This window comes from Myotis lucifugus, unplaced genomic scaffold, assembly GCF_000147115.1.
Source record: "Myotis lucifugus unplaced genomic scaffold, Myoluc2.0 scaffold_2, whole genome shotgun sequence".
Taxonomy (NCBI): domain Eukaryota; kingdom Metazoa; phylum Chordata; class Mammalia; order Chiroptera; family Vespertilionidae; genus Myotis; species Myotis lucifugus.
This window is the reverse complement of record NW_005871050.1, coordinates 16,889,781-16,907,616: the sequence shown is the minus strand read 5'-3', so window position 1 is coordinate 16,907,616 and position 17,836 is coordinate 16,889,781. Positions and strand designations below refer to the sequence as shown.

The 17,836-nt window shown below is 45.6% G+C and overlaps 1 pseudogene; it reads right to left on the bottom strand.

Moving 5' to 3' along the window:
- Nucleotides 1-6,943: 6,943 nt before the first annotated feature.
- Nucleotides 6,944-7,475, bottom strand: LOC102416914 (annotated as a pseudogene).
- Nucleotides 7,476-17,836: the final 10,361 nt, after the last annotated feature.

The following is a 17,836-nucleotide window of genomic DNA, read 5'->3' as shown; positions in this document are numbered from 1 at the left end:
ATCGGCCTGTGGACTCAAGGGTCCCAGGTTCGATTCCGGTCAAGGGCATGTACCTTGGTTGCGGGCACATCCCCAGTTGGGGGGTGTGCAGGAGGCAGCTGATCGATGTTTCTCTCTCATCGATGTTTCTGACTATCACTCTCCCTTCCTCTCTGTAAAAAATCAATAAAACATATTTTTTTTAAAAAAGAGTAGGGACAATAAAATTAAATGTGGGAGGAGAGAAAAAACAATAGGCCACGCCATATCCGAGCACATAGCTACTGCTCACTGTGGGTGAGCTAAAAATTCCCTTGGTGGGCACTCTACTAAGATGCTTGAGCAAGAAGGAAATAGCTTCCTCTGATACAGTTTAAAATCTTAAGGGCATATATCGTTGCCTACTGTGTGTTGTGGGTGGTTGTTTTTTTCAGATATGACATTAAATGCTCAATGTACTAAACTAATCCCTTTTTCTCTCTGTTTGAAGATTTGGTTTAAGAATAGACGGAGACGACAGAGGGCATATATGTTGAGAAACATGCACCCCGTGGCCCTGGGCAACCCCACCGGCATTAATGTGGGTGTGCCCCACAATATCATCTTTAATCCGCAGCCTGCTTTGATGTATCTGCCACACGTTTGGATGTGGTATCCGCAACCAGCTTGGATAAGGTATCAGCCACTGCCGCTAGGGCCGCTCATGCCATCCATGGTATCCTTTCCTCCTGTGTTCATGCCTGCTCCTCAGGCCTGGTTTTATCCACCTTTGCCTCACCAACATGTCTGGGCCTGGGTTTTTTCTGTGTTTTATCTGTGAACTGTGCTTTAAAGCTCCCATTTTCTAAAGAATGGAGAAATGCTTATTCAAGTCTTTTGCCTGTTTTTTTTTCTGTGTTTTATCTGTGAGTGGTGCTTCAATAGCTCCCATTTCCTAAGGAATGGTTCCTAAGGAATATTTAAGCCAAATTCAAATTCTGCATACCTCACCATCAATAACAGTTCACCAAATATCTGCTTTATGTTGTAAATAAAAGTGCAAAGTTACTGGCCTACTGTTTCAGGGCACATTCTTTGTAGTTTGAATAAAGTTGTGAATTCTCTATATATTTGTTTTGTGTGTCACATGGGGTTGGTGAATGTGATGGAAATTGCTGGAAAAACCGCCATTCAAATGGACCAGATCTACCCTGTCCCCCAACACCTTAGTACCTCCAGCCCTCTCCCCCAACTCTTACCCTGACACCCTGTCCACTGGGAACATATAGATATACACAACACGGTGGGGAAAGTCCCTAAGGAGAGAACAGTAAGTTTCAAAGCAGGCCTGAGCCCTTTTCAGGGTAACAGCTCAGGCACAACACAGGACTCTAAGGGAAACTTCCTAAGAGACTACTCACAGGGCTTTATGGAGAAGTGGGAGCCAGGCATTCATCCAGTCCTTTCGAAGTCCCCTTCACTTCTTCCCTTTTGTGGAGGGGACAGGGGGATGGAAACCATTCTAGAGGGAGGATCCTTCCCCTTCGAAGGTAACACAAGAAGAGATTCTGTCTAGGCCAGCATGGGGCCCTGCTCCCTTCCTCTTCCCCACCACCAGACCTGGACTGTTATTGATCCTTCCCCAGCTCAGAGCTCACAACCATGCCTTCAATTGCATTTTGTCACCTTTAACATCCTTGAGAGAACCCCACTTCAAGCTAAGTCAACACTATAAGGAACCTCTTGATTTAGTGCTGACTGAAGAAAGGAGGAGCGGGTCCCTGAGCAATGATTCAGAATAATCACTGCATTTAAAACAGACAGACAGCCAAAACCGGTTTGGCTCAGTGGATAGAGCGTCGGCCTGTGGACTGAAAGGTCCCAGGTTCGATTCCAGTCAAGGGCATGTACCTGGGTTGCGGGCACATCCCCAGTAGGGGGTGTGCAGGAGGCGGCTGATCGATGTTTCTCTCTCATCGATGTTTCTAACTCTCTATCCCTCTCCCTTCCTCTCTGTAAAAAATCAATAAAATATATTTTAAAAAAAATTAAAATAAAATAAAATAAAACAGACAGACAGACCTTGGCTTTGCTCATGTTACCCTTTTCACATGGACATGCCAGGATTGAACACACATGCTCACGTGCGCGCGCGCACACACACACGTGTATATGTAATATACATGGTAAGCCAGAGCCCCTGAAGTGTCAGCGCTCTCAGACCCACTAAACACTGGGGTCTAGGCTTGCACTGGGGCAGGGACTGGTGTCTACAGCTCTGGAGTCCTTGACCTTTCTCAAGGGGTGCATTGGGCTTCCTGCAGAGGGCGTCTGGCCCAGGACACTGTGCACACCGCGCCCCCAGATCCACCTCCCGGCTTCCGGGGAGCAGAGCCTGCTCTGCCTTCAGGGTCCTCGCAGAAACCCAGGGCAATAAGCCCCTGGTTTATCATTTCAGTAATTACTAGCCCGCGGCCTGCAGGGCCCAATGTTGGTTCCTGAGACAGTCCCCCATCTTTTCCTCACGGGCTCCTGTGGTTCTGTGAGGTCTCACACGTCAGACTCTCCCTCCCCAGACGCCCCGCACCCCGACCGGCTTCCTTAATGGAGCACAGCCGCTTCCTGGGGCAGACACTGTGCTAAAGTTGGGATAATTGGAGACACAAATTAGAACCCCAATTCCACACACCAACACCCACTAAAGTACCTATTTTTGGCCAAACCCCGGCCTCTTTCAGGCGTAAGCAAGTCCCACTCACTGGGACTGCAGAAGGGCAGGGGGTGTTGGAGCAGCAGCTGAGAGGAGGGTAACAAAGCCAGTAGCAATCATCTAAAGTAGCGGTTCTCAACCTGTGGGTCGCGACCCCTTTGGGGATAGAACGACCCTTTCACAGGGGTCGCTTAAGACCATCGGAAAAACACATATATAATTACATATTGTTTTGTGATTAATCACTATGCTTTAATTATGTTCACTTTGTAACAATAAAATTGGCGGTCAGCACAACATGAGGAACTGTATTAAAGGGTCGCGGCATTAGGAAGGTTGAGAACCACTGAAAAGGAAGCACATAGGCACTGAACTTGCCCCAGACCAGGTATAACCTGTATCAGGCACCTAAAAGAGAACCAGACTCAGCCTCTGCAAGCAGCCTGGGGCCCCGACTCCCCCCATCTCCCACCACCACCAGCACCAGCAGCAGCAGCAGCAGCACTGTGCTAGGGGGCGCTGGACCTCAGCTGCATTCCAGCCATGGAGCCTCCGCGCACGGCCAGCTATTGTGACGTGGGCTTGGGCAGCCAAGGCAGAATTGTGGAGAAAGTGGACAGAAGGCCCGAATCCGTGCAGGGTGCGGGGCCAGAAGCCGACAAGAAAGGCCACGCCGACGAAGGAGAGCCGGGCCTCATGGATGTCATGGACCACGAAGCCCACGGGAGCCACGAGGGCGGCGGTGGCGACCAGGAGGCCGGGCAGCAGCTGCCTGAGACGGCCCTCGTGGCGGCCGCCGCTGCATCGCAGCACCACCACGCCCAGCCACGAACCGAAAGCCGTGAGTTCACGCCGGCCCAACTGCGGCAGCTGGAAAGCATGTACGAACACACTCAGGACCCGGACTGGTTCACGGGGTAAGTGGCCGCTCCAAGAGCTGCCCGGTCTCCCGCGCGCTCGGCTTACTGCTGGGCGCTTGTCCCTGCCCTGCGCCTTCTCCCCCCTCTCTAAGCCAAAAGCCACCTGTGCTCCAGGGTTGGGAGTGGAATGCTGTCTGAGCACCAGCGAAATATTTTCATACAGTCGGCACATGAAACAAGTCTCTACTGGTCAGTGGTTTTTTTGTTTTTTTTAAATTGTGGCAACGTGTACTTAAAGGTGAAGTTTGCTCTATTAACCATTTCTCAGTGTACAGTTCAGTCGTGTTAAGTACATTGATGCTGTGCGATCAATCCCCAGAGCACTTTTCATCTTGTTAAACTAAGATTGTGCAGAGTAAACAACTTTGTATTTCCCGGGCCTGGCAACCACCTTTCTATTTTCGGTTTCCATTTGATTACTCCAGGTGCTTCCAAACTGGAATCGTATAGTAGTTTTATTTTTGTGATTGGAATATTTCACTTAGTATCACGTCCTCTAGTTCATTCCATGCTGTAGTATGCCATAAGATTTCCTTCCTTTTTCATGGCTGAATAATATTCCATTATTTGGAAATACCACATTTTGTTTATCTACTCATTTATTGATGGGCACTTGGGTTGCTTCTGTCTTTGGGTGATTGTGAATAATACTGCCATGAATACAGGTGTGCAAAATCACTAGGGAGGCACTGTTTTCAAGTATTTTGTGTAGACCCTGAAGTGGAATTGCTGTATCATATGGTAATCTAGTTTTCAAGTTCTTAAGCAACAGCTCTACTGTTTTCCACAGTAGCTGCACCATTTTACATTCGCTTAGCAGTCACAAGGATGGCAATTTCTCCACATTCTTCCCAACACTTGTTATTTTCTGCCTTTTGATATTAGCTCTGTAATGGATGAGAAGTGACATCTTATGGTTTTGATTAGCATTTCCCTATTGATATGTGATGTTGAGCATCTTTTGTTGCCCTTTCTCAAGTCCTCTGTTCTTTTTAAATTTTTATAAGAACAATTTATTGTTCCTAATTTTTATTATGGTAAAATACAGAAAACATAAAATCTACTGGCTTAACCAGCGGTATTAAGTATTCTTCTTACTGTGCAACCATCACCACTATCCATCTGCATGGCTCTTCCTTCTGCGAAACTGTAATTATATTGTGTTATGCGCACAGGAGTACCTCATACAAGTGGAATCAGGCAGCACCAGTTCACATTCCCAGTGGCAGTGCACAAAGGTCAATTTCACCATGTCCTTCCCAATACTTATGTTCTGATTTATTTTCTAGTGGGTGTGGTGCTTCCACTGTGGTTGCGATTTGCATTTATTTTTATGATTAATTAGTGATGTGGAGCACCTTTTCATGTGCTTAGTATCCATTGGTATATCACTTTTGGAGAAATGTGTATTCAAGTCTATTGCCCATTTTTTCATCTGGGTGTTTTCTCAATGTTGAGTTGTAGGGGTCTTGACATATTCTGCATATAAACTCCTTATCACACGTATGACTTGCAAATATTTTCTCCCATCCCATGCATTGCCTTTTCACTCCACTGGCTGTGTCCTTTGGATGCACAGAAGTTTTTAATTTTAATGTGATCCAATTTATGTATTTTTTTTGTTGCATTGCCTTGCTGGTGACCTGTTTTTGTAAATTGGATTTTGGAATGAGGGCAAGGAGAATAAGGTTCTGTTAAGCAACTGCAATACTGGATCCTTTTATTTCAAATTTTTATTATTGGTTCATCATAACCAATTACTTTTTGTATTTTTCTACCATACACGAATTTTTTTTTTAGAGAACTTCAATTTATTGCAAATATCGTTGACACTCTCCTTTTGGTAGAAAATGGCCAATATAAAGTAAACAGTGTCATATTAATGAGTTACTACAAAACAAATATTTTTAAGAGTCGGAATGGATTCTGCTTGTTACCATTTCCACTCTCACAAACGTACAATCCTTCTGTATCCAGAGTGTCTAAGAGAGAGAGAACTGTTTTGCTAACATTTGTAGGAGTTTTGCAGTTTATAAGAGGTGGCTTTCCAAAAGATATCAATCCATGATCTCATTTATCCCTCAAAACAATTCCATGAGGTAGGAATTATCATTCTCATTTTCAGATGAAAAAAATTGAAGATCAAAGTATTCCAGAGATTTCCCAGATTCTACATTTAAGAAACACTGGAGTTTTAATTCAGGTTTTCATATTTTCTTTTTATATAGCTTCTTATTTATGGAAAAATTCTAAACATGTACAAGAGTACAAAGGATAATATCATAAATACCTTATACCTAACCTAGCTTCAAGGGTTATCAACATATGGTCAATTTTATTTCCTATATACCCCCATACACACCCTCCCTACCTGGGATTAAAGCAAATCCTAGACATCATATTTCATTCATAAATTCTTCAATGTGCATATCTAAGAGATGAAGACTTTTTCTCTGTATTCACAATATCATTATCACACCCAAGAAAGATAGACAGTAGTAAATTCCAAAATGTTACCTAACATTCATTTGGTATTCAGTTTCTTCAACTACTTCATAAATGTGTGGTTTCTTTCCATTGCTTGCTTTGAATTGGGACCCAAAGAAGGTCCAGGTGTAACATCTAATTGATTGTCTTACGTGTCTTGACCTATAGCAATTTCTTTCTCTTAAAGTTCACTAAAATTTGTAGCCTGAATGCAGAGTTATAGATGCCACCTTAAATTTTGAGGGGCAACCATCTATACAGGAAATCTGGTGGGGAGAATGACAGAAAAGTTTACTTATGGAGATTCTTGCGAGGAGAATACAAACTTAAAACAAGCATAAAATGTATATCCATATATTTCAATTTAGTCACAACTCCAATACTAAACATCTGTGTTTTTCTCCCTCAGAAGGGTCATTTCGAGATGCATTGGTGTGACTGAAGCTGGACTGCAGGTCAGTAAACCTGAAAAAAGCCTTTGGGGGGGGAGCCATCCTAAAACCTGTTTCAGGACCCGGACACCTTTGTGGCAGATAACCTCACGTGGTGTGTTTTGTTGTCTGTTTTATGTTGGCAAATAAGTTTAGCCCTCGGGAATCTTTATGGAGGGAAATGGGATATGTAAACTCCAGCTTACGGTTATTTCCCATTACCAGTGAGAAAACAATTTTTTTTCTTTTAATTCAAAATGTATTTATCTAATATATTCATCACAGAGGCTCAACCAGAGACTTAATTTAAAAAACAGACACAAAACAAACGTGACACCACAACTGAAGATAGAGTTCCATACAGAAATCAAGGCAAGGACCGACCATCCAAGGAAAAAGTAAAAAGGCAACACAGGAGACAGGCTGGGCAGCCCAGGTCAGGGCTCTTGGCTGGAGACCTGCTTGGCTTCGTTTTCCTGTAGGTGCTTCTTGCAGGCTGTGGGGTTTGCCAGAGGTCTGCAGCAAGTGTGTTCAATGCACTATCGATGTTGGGTTCTCTAGCAGGCTCTGGGTGGAGAGCAGATGGTCCTGGTATCATACAGGACAGACCGCTTGTCCTTGAGGATGTCCAGGCAGATGTTACCCTGGGTGTCTACGTTGGGGTGGTACAGGGAGAGAGGAATTTCACCGTGGGTGTGTTGTTCAGGGAGCCACTGGGGAACTCCAGGGAGAGTTTATACCTCAAGTCTTCGTATACAGTGCCAGCTGCTCCATGGATGGCCCCACCCATTTGAAAAGGTTGTCTGATTCAGGGAAGGCAGAAATTCCTTTGTCCCCAGATGTCATGAGGGTCATCAGCTCCTGCTGTAACCGCTTGCCCACCGGCCTGGGCGGCGACCCCGCTTGGCTTGGCTTCATTACCAACTGCGGTGACGCTGGGGCAGCTGGGTTGCGGATTTGGGAGGCCATGGGGCAGCGCTGGCAGAGACATGAACTCAGAAAACACGACTGTAACATCCGAGAACAGAATTTCTTAAAGGAAAACTAGAGAATGAACTGTTTTGCCCAGTCTGGGTAAAAAATTAAATATATATTGTTTACAAACATATAGTTCATTATGTCTATAACCATGTACATATATGGTTACTGTGGAGAGGGGGAAAATATCCCCTTCCCCTCTTAGTTCTTCTGGTTAGTCTAAGAAGTGCAGTGAGGCAAGACACATTAACAAGAGAAAATAAAGAATTTAATACGTATTTATGGTGTTCTCACAGAAAAGGGACTTAAGGAAATGTCCCAAGCAAGTGGCTTTTATACTTTGCAGACAGAGTAACAATATATTTGTGAGGAATGGATAAAACAAAGAGACTAATCAGTGAAGAATCTAAGCAGAGTTTGGTTTAGGGAGTAAATTAGTAAAGAATTAATGAGACTTATTTGTATAGGCCGCTGGGTCCTGAATTCCCTATCTTTGGCGATGAGGATGTGTAACTTCCGGTGTAGAGAGAAGAAACTCAGAGTGTTCTTCTCAAGCTTTTTCTCAAGTAACTTTTATTAAAAACAACCAGTATGACACATGGGCATATTTGGGGGCGGCCTTCCTGGAGCCCCATCAGTACTTTCAATACAGTGCAACTCCTAGCACAGGTATCCTTTAAGGAGCACTTCAATGAGGAGTCATGTGGGGGCTCAGCCTGAATTTGGAAGAATTCAGATTAATGTACAGAGGGGCAGCTTATAAGAGGGTCAAATGGCACAAAATCATTTAAAGCCAGGCTTAAGCTCTTAGCTAAATCAAGACATTGATAAACATTGGGATGATGGAGTAACTTATCCAGAGAACATTCTATATCGGCGATGTTCAACCTGTGTGCCACAACAAATTTTCAAACATGCAGCATCTGACTGTTTAGTCCAGGGCACTGACCTGTTTTCACTTACATTGTCATATACAAAACTGACACATGTGCTGCAGACCTCTGGCAAACCCCCACAGCCTTCAAGAAGCACCTACAGGAAAACTATGCCAAGCAGGTCTCCAGCCAAGAGCCCTGACCTGGGCTGCCCAGCCTGTCTCCTTGTGCTGCCCTTTTACTTTTTCCTTGGATGGTCTGTCCTTGCCTTGATTTCTGTATAGGACTCTATCTTCAGCTGTGGTGTCACGTTTGTTTTGTGTCTGTTTTTTAAATTCAGTCTCTGGTTGAGCCCCTATGATGGATGTATTAAATATTGTATTTAATGGCCAATACAATAGCTGTACAGTGTGAATGAATAAAAATTAAACCTGTTTTTGTCAGATTGGCAAAACATACAATATATTTTGTGCCATTTCACAGAACTTCAGTATTTACTTTGTGCACCATGAGATAAAACATTTGAAAATCACAATTTTGTATGAACCACTTATTTTTAATTAAGCTGAGACTGGTAGGGGAAGGTAGCTTTCCCGAGTCTCCTCATTTTGTTTTTAAGTGTTTGGTAAGGCTCTGTAAAGAGTGCAACCCCACATTGAAAACATTGATGTATCAATCTGAAAGCATTACTAAGAATAATCACATGCTGAGAATGGGGGGGGGGATGTTTACTAGCTTTGGAATGCTGAGTGCAGAATGAAACAAATGAGCTGAAAGTAATATGAATTGAGCTAAGAAGGGTGAGCAAGTGAGAAAAGAGTTACCTACAGACAAAATAGACCTTTCAGATCCTACACAAACTCAATATTATTAATTTATGTAATGCATAAGAACATTCTCATGAAGAATTGTTAACATCTAATAATTTTTTTTCACTTTTATGTTATTGTTTTTAACGCTCTAGTTTTGCGGAATTTGTTTAGTGGCCCCCATTTCACATAGATTTGTACTGTGTTAATTTCAAATACTTTTTACTACTCTTGCAGGATGTGATGACTTATTGGTAAGTCATGGGATTAAAAGTTGCATGAAGCCCTAACTTGTTTGGCCCAGTGGATAGAGCGTCGGCCTGCAGACTGAAGGGTCCCAGGTTCGATTCCGGTCAAGGGCATGTACCTTGGTTGCAGGCACATCCCCAGTACGGGGTGCACAGGAGGCAGCTGATCAATGTTTCTCTCTCATCAATGTTTCTAACTCTCTATCCCTTCCTCTTCCTCTCTGTGAAAATCAATAAAAAATATATTTTTTTAAAATTTAGAAAGATTAAAAAAAACTTGTATCAAAGTAATGTTTGCACAAGGAAAGTGAAGACAATCAGGATGGGTTCTGAGCTTTGCTACACATGCATGTGTGAGTGCAGTGATGGAGATGGGCTGCAGCCCAAGCAGGCAGACCACTGAGACCTGGCTCCCTGACACCACAGACTGGCCTCACAGGCCTGGCTCAGGTTGGAAAGTTCGGGAGGAGGCTGGGAGCACTTTCTCAGGCTGGCAAGGCATATGCAGAAGGAAAGAAAGAACTTGAGGTTCTGGGACCTGCTTTACCCCTCCCCTGGGCTTCCATCCTGCTCTCTCATTGGCATTCAGAAGGGAATAGGAGCCTCAAGAAACAAATCGGGGGAAACTTAGTGTTCTCATCCATTTCCAAACCCTACAGATGAATTTCCACAGGAAGTTTACTGCAGGGGTTTCCTCCTTTCCTTTGCTAATAGAACAGCTTTGTGAAACAAGTACTGGGTATACAGACCCACTATGAGCCCATGCCACAGCTACTGTGGGCTTTGTTCATGTTGATGTAGATGTGACCACTGGTCTATCTGGATTCCCCCCAAGCTTGTTTAGACTATATATCCACACAGCACAAAGACCACTATTCCTAATAGGGGCGGGAGAAGACAAGGTCTCAAGCAGGGGAGATGGCCTTTTGTGTCACTTAATATGTGCACTTTGAAAACTTAAAAGTATTTAAATGCAATATAAACCCCATTAACTAGGAAACTGAGAAGATAGTCTGACAGTTTTATTTGTTTGTTGGAGGAGTTTACAGATATTCAGGGAGGAAAATATTTGTGATCTCACGACCTGGTAGTTTATTATAATTCTGGATGGCCTGTTCCATCTCCTGCCTTATGAATAAGAGATGGGATTGGGACTCCTGGTTGAGTAGCAGCGCCTAGGATAATCTGCTAGAGTGGACAGCAGGAGCTCTGGTCCAGGGTCCTGGAATGGTAGGGAGAGCAGAGTGAGCTGACCTGGCCCTGAGCCCAAAGGTTTTGTGCAGTGGACAAGGGTGGAGTGTGAATCATTAATAATAGTTTTCCCCTGGCCAAGTTGCTCAGTTTGTCGAAACATCATGGTGTATGTACAGCAAAAGGAGTGAGGTTTTGATTTCTACTCAGGGCATATAGCTACCTAGTGGGTGTTATCTGAGATGCGATTTGTACAGGAGACAATGGATCAATGTTTCTCTCTCCCATCACCGCTTCTCTTTAGACCTCTCTCTCTCTCTCTCTCTCTCTCTCTCTCTCTCTCTCTCCCTCCCTCTCTCTAAAAATTAATACCAGTAGAAATATATTCTCAGTTAAAGATTTTTTTAAAAAAAAATTGACAACAGTTAAAATGGTATGCCTCTTTCCGTAAACTTTGATTGACCAGGTATATTTTTGAGAGTTTTAGCCAATTGGAGGTTGGTTGAGTTGGGCTCAACAGTGTTTAACAAGATGGGATAAAAAGTCAAGGCGGTGTTTAGGGTTTTCAGTGACTCCCATGCCCGAGTAGACAAGCCACACACCCCATGGGACCCCATGTCCAGCCTTCCTTGCTGGAGCACTTTCTAACTCTTAAGAGGTTTCAGGGGACTAATGACTTCTAGACATTCCTGAAGGAAACCATCTAAAAAGCCAATATGTTCCGTCCAATTAATTATTTCCTGCACACAGAAGATATGATTTCAAATAGGGAGCCTTTAAACTCAATATGACAGAAAGTAAAGCCCATTATTTCCCATGAATGTATCCCTCTCCGCACATAATGTGACACTATCCCTAGTGAGGAGAGGGCAGAAGTCACCTGAAGGACTGACGGCTGTCAGGATGCAGATCTTTCATTATCTTCTTACCAAGCAATGGTGCAATTCAGGTTAGACCTGAATGCAACACCTGGCAAAAGCCATTAGAATATTAAAATTGGGGAGCAATAATCCTGTTGCAGTCCTTGGAACATAACCGTTGCACATCAAGGTTGAGACGAAGGCTAAGGTGGTGTCAACTTTGCTGAGGTATTTTAGCAATAAGTAAATAGCTTCTGATGCAGTTGTCTCAATGGCATATAATGTTGCATGTTGTGATTTTTTTCTATGATGATACTGACTGTTCAATATACTAATCCAATCCCTTTCCCACTGCCATAACACTTTGGTTTAAGAATAAGAGTGCCAAGGATGGGAGAAATAAGAGATATTGGTGCTGAGGAATGCACCACTTTCTGCCCTGAACCACCTATATTTTCAGTGTTGGAAAATCCTAGAATGCCATCCTGTTCAGGATCCTGAGTGAATATCAGTTTGTCTGGTGCCACTGACCCTTATGGCACCCATGCCACGTATGCCGCCCTCACCTCCTCTGCAGTTGTGTTATTAATAAAGAGGTAAATTCTCAGCATGTGTTTGTTTGTGTGCCATATGGGACTAGTAGGGTATGTATGGAAATTGTGAAGGAAGTGTCATTTTAACCCAATGACAAGGAGCCCTCCTTTCATGAGATGACCTCCAAGAATCACTGTCAATAGGCCCTGCACATCACAGAAATATTCCAAGTGCCCAGGGTGAGTTTGCACTGACCCATACCTTCTCCTCTATTCCCGCCATCTTCCCATCCTCATCACTACCCTGCCCCTTTGGGACCACAAACATGAACAAGATTGGACGGGGTGTGTCCCCAGTGAGGGAGCAGTGTGTTTCCAGAAAGGGTGAGCTCCATTCATATTGACAAGTTCAGACTGAACACTGGACTCAAAGGGAATCAGCCTAGAAGGCTACTCACAGGGCATATGGCAAGGTGACCATCAAACCTCCATCCAGTGTGCTCCACACCCGTTCACCCCCCTTCCCTTCTGTGGAGGAGATTTGGGAAAAATTCTGTCCCACAGGTTTTGCTGGTTCAAAAGAAATGTGAGAAGAGATTCCATCAAGGTCACAAAGAGCCTCCTCTCCCTTTCATCCCTTCCCCCAGGAGCCGAGGAAAGCATTTTATCATTCCTTGTCCCCTTGCACAACCTGGAGAGAATTCCATTTCTGCTGCAGAACACTAATGGGGAACTTTGGGTTTTGCTGCTCGAAAGTTATGACTGGGAGTACGTCTCAAGGAGAGGGTCTCCTGAGCCATGTTGCAGAAGACTCACTCATTGGAAGGAAGCAGTTGTACCTTTGCTTTGTTTCCGCTGGCCTGTTTGAGTGGAACTGCCAAGTTAGGGGAAAATAAGGTTAGGAGAGTGAAGAGGCAAGGCCCACTTTTTAAAAAGCATTGAGTTCTTATCAGGTGAACTTTTAATTTGGAGTAACAGCAAATGAAGCTCCTTTAATTGTGGTTGGCCGGTGTGGCTTAGTTGACTGAATGTTGTCCTCTACAAGAAGAACTCACTGGTTGAGGGGTCTGGCAGTAAAAGGGTGAAAATGATGGAGAACCAGTGTCATCATTTTATGCTGCTCTCCAAGCAAAGTACCTTTTTTTCTTCTGGGGGCCGCCAGGTCTAAAAGAAGAGACCACAATAGTCTGTCTATAGTGCAGGGACTTTTGCCGGTATCCGTTCACATTACAGATGAGGAACTCAAGCCCAGGGCAGAGTGGGATGGCCTGCAAGAGAGAGCATGCAGACTTCCTTGCAGAGAAGGCTAGCCTCTGGTGGCCATGCCCTCCCCTGGCCCAGAGTCATCTAGGTATGTGCAGTGCACACCCTGGTTCAGTCCTTCAAGACTATAACCTCCATCCTGCACAGAACTTGTTCTTTCAAAGGGCTGTTAACTCTAGTGTTCTCATTTAGGCCCAGCACTAAGACACTGCCCCCACCCTGCCCCAAGGCATTCAGTGTCCTGGTGTTCCCTCTTGCACAGCACACCTCAGAGCCTTGGGAGAGTGATGCAGTTTACCCTTCCCACAAAAGGCTGCCTGTGACTCCACTACCACAGCCATCATTTCCTCCCATCTCCCTGCAAAGCTAGGCCTGCCGCCTGGCAGCACAGCTAAGGAACAGCCCCCTGCTCTGCACATGTGATGGAATAACTTTTCTTGCGAAGCTGGCTGATGGCTTGGAAACCTTCATTATGCCAATAGGAATGCAAAAGACTGTCTGGAAGCACCTTCCTTTGTGTTTCACAAGCAAGGGGACACAAGTGATCTAAGTGTTGGTATTCAACCACGGGTAGCCTGTTGGTACACCTAGCTCTCTTCAAAGTTCAGTCCCCCACACTAAATGGGCCTGCATGAGAATTGCAGGGTTGTAATATGATTTTCTGTTTCAGGCCCAAGAATCTTGGTTTGGGGTGGGTGGGATGTAGGCAAGTAGAGAGCAAGGAAGAGTCCCTGTTCCATTCCCTTTGAACATTGTAGAAAAAGATAGATAGCAAAGGATATTTTGAAACCTGAAGTGGGAAAGAAGCTGTGGAGACCTAGGGGAGGAAAGAAATCCATGTCAATTACTGTGCACAGAACTATGGTGGGATGTGGGGGGGCATCCTCAGGGATATGGGTGTTAACTAGGTACAGAGAAAGGAAATTCTCAGGTTTTTATTCAAACTAGAGGCCTGGTACACAAATTTGTGCACTGGTGTGGTCTTTTGGCCTGCCCTGGATTCGGGCTGTCTCACCCAGTCCCGATTGGAGTAGATGGGGGCTTGTTGGCCAGGGAGGGACTGGGAGTGGTTGACTGACCAGGGAGGGACCGCAGGAGAGATCCAGGACATGTCCATCCCATCTCACCCAGTCCTGATCGGCTGGACACGAGCAGCAAGCTAACCTACCTGTTGGAGCATCCCTCCCCTGGTAGTCCGTGAGCATAATAGCTACTGGTCGAGTGGTCAACCAAATGGTCGACCGATTGGTCTGACACTTAGCATATTAGGCTTTTATATATATAGATGAGTCCTTCACATCTTTCAGATCCCATTATGAGGTCAAGCAACAGAGCTGTCCTTTTCTCTCTGGCCTGCCCTCCTCTTACCTCAAAAGCTCACTTTAAGGGTTTTCACCAGGATTGAAATACTCGGAAAGATGGAACGAAAGTTATGACTGGGAGTACGTCTCAAAATGAGATCATTTCTGGCCCATTCCCCAATTCCAATACCCCAAGTAATATCCAGGTTGTATTTTGTCATTCTAACCAGGAGAAATTTGCAAGGATGGCACATGAATTCCATAAACCCACCCAGTCACACCAAAACCTCAACTCCAACAAGTATTCAGACAGAAGTATTGTAGGATGCTAAAAGAGTTCTTGCACATTCTGTTTAAATAAGGATTCACTTTAGCCAAATGCAATATTTTGAGATAAAATAAAAAAGGATAAACTATTGAATACTGATGAGGGAGGTTTTGTGTTTTCCTCTACCTGCAGCTTTAATGAATTCCCTTTCCTCTGCATCATGTCCTTTTCTATTTGATTCATTCATGCCTGCGTTTATTCTGTCTTAGAATTTGAGGGCATATATAACATGGCGGGTACATGCAGTGCAAATCCTTTATAATAAAAGGCTAATATGCAAATCGACCAAGTGGCGAATGACTGCTCGCTATCACATGCACTGACCACCAGGGAGCAGATGCTCAATGCAGGAGCTGCCCCTGGTGGTCAGTGCACTCCCACAGGGGGAGTGCCACTCAGCCAGAAGCTGGGCTCACAGCTGGCGAGCGCAGTGGCGGTGGAGGGAGTCTCTCTTGCCTCTGCAATAGCACTAAGGATGTCAGACTGATGGCTTCCTGGGAAGTGGGCCTAAGCCATCAGACGGACACCCCCAAGGGCTCCTGGACTGAGAGAGGGCACAGGCCCGGCTGTGGTACCCCCCCTCCCACCACCCCACTGCACGAATTTCATGCACCAGGCCTCTAGTAAGAAATAACAAGTCAACTGTGGATTAAGCTGCCCCTTTTCCAAAGAGAAGGTGATGTTCTCCCTGGGTGAGTGGTAAGCAGTCTTTAAATGCAATGGTATCAAAATCTGGCAAGAGAAGTGCACAGCACTAATATGGTCAGAATGTCTGTGGGTTTCAATCCAAAGTTCTCAATCTGCCCATCTTTTGGTTTTTCAGAGTATTGGTATGGTTTGTTTATATTACATGTGTTTTTATATAAAGGGACTTTATGGAGTGTTTCGTGTAATTTCACAGACCTGCCTTCAGAGGGAGTCCAGTTATTTCCTATTTAAAGAAAAAGTAAAGACCAAAGAAAGCATCCCAGTTCTCTATCCAAGTCATGATGAGCTGGCCTCTGCATTATTGCCCGTTCCCTCTTTCATACACACACACACACACACACACACACACGCACGCACACACTCACACACACACACACACACACACACACACTGTGGATATGTCAATCACCATCTCCTAGCTGCTTTCCTAGCCATCCTCTATAATCCAAGCAGGGGACAATTATTCCCTTGGTACAGTCTGTGAAGTTCCTAAACCCCATACCTTTCAGGATGCACAAAATGGTTTAATCTATAATAATAAAAGCATAATATGCTAATTAGACCGGACATCCTTCTGGACTACCTTCTGGATGAATTGCTGCAGATGGGGGCTGAGGCAGAGGCGGCCACCAGGATCAGCGGTGTCAGAGGCAGAGGGCGGGAGACGGCGGTGGCCAAGGCAGCTGCTGCGGTGGGCGGGGAGCTGAGCTCCTTACATGAATTTCGTGCATCAGGCCTCTAGTCCTATATAATAAAGAGATAATATGCAAATTAATCCTCAAGCCATCATGCCATCACAAAATGGCTGCGCCCGCAGCAGAGGCAGGGTTCCCATAACGAGCCATAATGAGCGATCAGCAGGGACCTGAGGCTGTGTGGCACCTGGCTAGGTCGGAGGACCTCAGGCTGTGCCCCCACCTGGCAGGGCTAGAAGGGGGACCTCAGGCCATGCTCCTCTCCCCTGTGCCAGGCCAGGGGTCCTCAGGCAGCACCCCCTGACTGGTGGGGCTTGACAGAGGAACTCACGCCACACCCCCGACCCATTGGGGCTTGACAGGGGACCACAAAGCACACCCTCTGCCCCGGCCCAGGCCAGGGGACCTGAGGCCATGCCCCCTGTCATGGCACCGTGTTGGGGGACCTGAGGGTGCACCCCCACCTGGTTGGGCTTGATGGGGGACCTGAGGCTGCACCTCCAACCCAGCACTAGGCCAGGGGACCTGAGGCTGTGTCCCCCACCTGGCACCGGGCCAGGGGAACAGAGGCTGCACCCCCTGCCCAGCGGGGCTTGACAGGGGTGAGGCTGGCTGGGCCTGGATCTCACCCAATGGGGCTGTGGCAGGCAGGGTCTGGGTCTCGTGTGATTTAGAGACACACGCGGGTGGGCAGGGACTTTGCTCTGGGTTCTGCAGTATTCCCCATACTCTAACAGGAATAAGATTTTCATATACATTTTACTAATTTTCTTTCACCTCTGACACTTCTATTATAAAGAAAGGGCAAATAGCAATATTAAAATATTTCCTCTAATTAATCCCCTTTTGATGTGCATGATTTTCCTGCATCGGGCCAGTAGTTTTTTCATAAAATGATGCTGAAGACAGTGATGTTGGTGATGGTAACAAGAGGGTAAATCTTGTATAATACTAAACATAGGGCCCATTATTAGAAGCCATTTTCCATATCTGAGATATTAACACCCCATGGAGCATATACACAGCACATCTTGAAGGGAGAACCATAGAGCCCTCAGTCTGGCCTGGATCTGCTTTTCTTTACAATACATACAATTTTATCCTTTCCCTCCGCAAGCGGTCATGATATATTTCTAGAAAAAGTGAGGAAAGTAGTAAGAACGAGGCAGCAGGGGGAACAGGGGAAACTCACCTGGCTTCACAGCCAGGGCCCAGCACAGGGAGCCCCGAACTTGCTCGGAGGACCTGCAACCAGAGACTTTGGACTGGCAGGAAGAAGAGGACACACACGCCACTGCGGTGTCCAGAGACCCGCGATGCCAGCGCTCTTGGACGCACTAAGCAATGGGCTGGGTTAGGCTTGCACTCGGGCAGGGACTGGTGTCTACAACTCTGGAGTCCTTGACCTTTCTCAAGGAGTGCATTGGGCTTCCTGCAGAGGGCGTCTGGCCCAGGACACTGTGCACACCGCGCCCCCAGATCCACCTCCTGGCTTCCGGGGAGCAGAGCCTGCTCTGCCTTCAGGGTCCTCGCAGAAACCC